The sequence below is a fragment of the Cavia porcellus genome, unplaced genomic scaffold (assembly GCF_034190915.1).
Source record: "Cavia porcellus strain 051 isolate PalLab524CR breed Dunkin Hartley unplaced genomic scaffold, mCavPor4.1 scaffold_16, whole genome shotgun sequence".
NCBI lineage: Eukaryota > Metazoa > Chordata > Mammalia > Rodentia > Caviidae > Cavia > Cavia porcellus.
Window position 1 is genome coordinate 47387247 of NW_026947499.1, and position 3727 is coordinate 47390973.

Sequence of the window (3727 nt, forward strand, 5' to 3'; positions counted from 1 at the left end):
AAAATCTGTATAACAGTTTTGGAAGTATGACCATTTTCACAATGTTAGTTCTTCCTATCCATGAGCAAGAGATAACTTTCCATTTTCTGAATTCCTCTTCAATTTCTTTTTTCAGAGTATTGTAATCTTGTGTATAGATCTTTTACTTCTTTTGTTAGATTGATTCATAAGTATTTCATCTTTTGGATGTTATTGTGATAGGGTATGATTTCTGTAATTTCTCTCTCAGTGAGTTTTTTGTTTGTGTACAGGAATGTCACTGAATTTTGAGTGTTAAAATTGTATCTGGCTATGCTACTGAATTTAGTTATTAAATCTGGAGGGTTTTTGGTGGTGTTTTGGGGTCTTCTTTGTAGAGTATCATGTTGTTTATGAATAATGATATTTTAACTGCTTCCCTTCCTATCTTTATTCCTTGTATTTCTCTCTTGTCTAACTATTCTGACTAATGTTTGCAGAACTATATTGAATAGAAGTGGAGGTGTGGATATTCTGGTCTCATTCCTAATTTTAGAGTGAAAGCTTTCATTTTTTGTCCATTTAGTATGACTTTTGTTGGTTTGTCATAGATGACTTTTATCAGATTGAGGTAAAGATCATCTAGTCCAGTTTTCTGTAGCATTTTTTATTGTAAATAAGTGTTGTGCTTTATCAAAAGCTTTTCCTACATCTAATGAGATGAACTGTGACTTTGTCTTTGGCTCTGTGGATATGGCGTATTATATTTATTGATTTGCATATGTTTAACCATCCCTGCATTTCTGGGATGAATCTCACTTGATCAAGGTGTGCAATATTTCTGAAGATTTGCTGCATTCTGTTTGCTAGCATGTTACTGAGGATTTCTGCATCTATGTTCATTAACAAGACTGGCCTATAGTTCTCCTTTGTGTTTGGGTGTTTCTCTGGGTTTTGGTGTCAGGGATGAGTTATGGAGTACTGCTTCTCGTCCAATTCCATTAAAGAGTTTGAGGAGTATTGGCATTAAATCTTCTCTAAATTTCTTGTAGAATTCAGCTGTGAATTCATCAAGACCTCGAGTTTTCTTTGTTGGTAAGTTTTTAATTACATTTTCAATTTCATTAACTGATATTGGGTTATTCAGAATTTTTATATCTTCTTAATCCAGCTTTGGTATTACATATGTTTCTAGGATTGTGTGCATTTCTTCTGTGTTTCCCATCCAATGAGAGTAAATATTTTCATAGTAGATATTAACGATCTTCTGAATTTCCACAGGAATTGTAGTGATTCAGTTTTCATTCATTATTGCATGAATTTGAGATTTTCTTTCCTGTTGTTGATGAATTTTATTTATTCTTTCAAAGAACCAACTCTTTGATTCATTAATTCTTTGTAGTGTTTTCTTAGCCTCAATTGTATTAATTTCTATTCTGATGTTTTTAATTTTCTCCCTTCTTTGGGCTTTGGGTTTGACTTGCTCTTCTTTTTTTCATAGCGTGAGGTGTAGTATTATGTTGTTCACTTGTTCTTGTCCCATTTATCTGATGTGATAATTTACCACTATAAATTTCCCTCTGAAGACTGCTGTCATTGTGTCCCACAGCTTCCTCTAACTTAATTCCTTGCTTTATAATGAATTCCTTTATAGAATCATAATGTCGTGGGTCACAATGAACAGAAAACCAAATATTTTAAGTTATTACCACAGAACAACTGACTTCCCAGGCACGGCCACTGACACCAAATCTTCTCTAGGGTTTCTATAGCAGGCTACCCCGTGAGAGGTGGCTGTTCTGTGTACAGGCAGTTCTGTGTGATACTCCTGGGGTAGAACCTGGGTGGAATCAGCAAGAGAAAGAAAGGAGAGATTTCTAGTTTTCTTAACTATGTACATGGATGTGTGCCTGTCAGGTAACACCCGGGACACTACAAGACCTCTCACCCCCTAACCTCAACACCAGGCTTGGCGTGAACTTGTCCTAGCTGGATCCTTACTCTGTGGGCCAGCATCTCTGAGGGACACCGAGGGGTGCTTCTCCCCCTCCTTTGTTGTGCAATGAGAAGATGAGGAAGAGACAGAAGGCACAGAAGAGGCAGAAAAGGAAGGGAGGAGGATCAGAATGAGGATAAGGATAAAGAAGAGATGGAAGCGGAGAGCAGGAGCAGGAGGGGGTGGCAGTACGTGCATAACTGCCGCTGTTGTTCTGAGCGTGTAGCATATTCTTATTCAGTTGTTCATCCTCGCAACCAAATCTCGGAGGTAGATACTACCATCTCCAGTTCAAAAATAAGGCCGGAGAGGTTAAGAGAAGTAAAACGAACCACTCAAGCTCACAGAGTTCACTGATTGTGGTCAGTTTCCCACTGTTTTTTATGAGTGCTAAAGAAGAAGGGGAAACCCAAAGATCTCACACTTTGCTCAGCAACCTAATCATTGTCTCCTTGTGCTGTTGTGGTGGTGGTCGAATTTTTGCTACCCTGAAGTACGCTCTTTGTTTCCTAAGAAGGGGAGGACATCATGATGTATGGTGGGAAGTAGAATAAAATGTATAAAATAAAATACAATGTGTACTATAAAAAGTTTAATGAGGCTTGCGAACAGGCAGACATACCTGGGAAAATAAGCATAACCAAAAAGTTCAAAGGCACTATTTATATAGCATCCTACAAAATGTCAAAATTATAGTGAAAAGTCAAAATGACACAAAGCAGTGACCACTAGAGTTTGGGTTGGGGGTAGGGCATGTTGGTCAATAGCTTTACATTACATTATTTTTTTTCCTTATAGGAAAGGTGAGTGGCAGCCACAGGTATTGGGCTGACCTGAGCTGTCAAAGTCTCTCCAGGTTGCTCTCGCATGCAGTTGGAGATCCCATGACCATTACACTATTTTCATGGGTTGGAATGAGAGTCTTACCCTTACTGTTTGTGTAGTCCAGAACACCTAAAATGTGACACACACTCAGGCTTTCTTCTATAAATATTGTGCTTTTTAAAAGAAATATGAAAGTAAATTTAAGTTCACCCATGAAACTAGTTATTAATACACAGTGCTTACTTTCCAAAAAAAAAAAAAAAAAGCAACTTGTATTTTTTGCAGAAGTTCATTAAAAGTCCACTGTACATCAGAGCGAGCTGATTTTCAATTATAAATGAGGCGTTAAGAGATAGATGGAGCCCAGGAAGCTCACCACACCACGTGACTATGTGGCATTGAGGGAAGACCATCTCCCCTGATGCCGTATTTATAAATAAAGAGCTTGAGGATGCAAATGCAAATGAACCCAAGCCAGCAGGCTTGCCTAAAAGACATAAGTGAGAATTACGGCAATTAAGAATGCTGTCTCAGAGGAAATTAGACTGGCCCGTTAATTACAATGCCTTAAAGGGAAAGAGGGCCCCATGAAAATGCAATAAATTAAAGTATCGGAAACAAAATTAGTGAGATGAGAAGATGGAAGTGTCATGGAGAAGCTAATCTCAGAGGGGCTGGTGGGGAGGAGAGGAGGGTGCAGAGCACTGGGCGTGTGTGGACATCATAGCAGCTGTCCAGGCTCTCCTCTGGCTCCTTTTTCCTTTTCTCCTGTCTCCTCTCCTTTCTCCTTCCCTACACTTCTCTTTCTTCTATCCTTCCCTTTCTCTTTCTCTCTTCTATTTGCACCTCTGTCTTTCCCGCTGTCTTTACGCCTTCCTTCCTGTCCCACTGTCCTCTCCTTCTGACCCTTCATTCTCTCTGTCTTTGTGCTCTCTCTCTTTCTTCCTA

The 3727-nt window shown here is 38.9% G+C and overlaps 1 non-coding gene across 1 annotated transcript; it reads right to left on the reverse strand.

Moving 5' to 3' along the window:
* Positions 1 to 2744: 2744 nt before the first annotated feature.
* LOC111754084 (small nucleolar RNA SNORA44) lies at positions 2745 to 2874 on the reverse strand. The gene has a single exon (XR_002788810.2). It is a non-coding gene; the product is annotated as a small nucleolar RNA SNORA44 (small nucleolar RNA).
* Between the last annotated feature and the right edge of the window lie 853 nt (positions 2875 to 3727).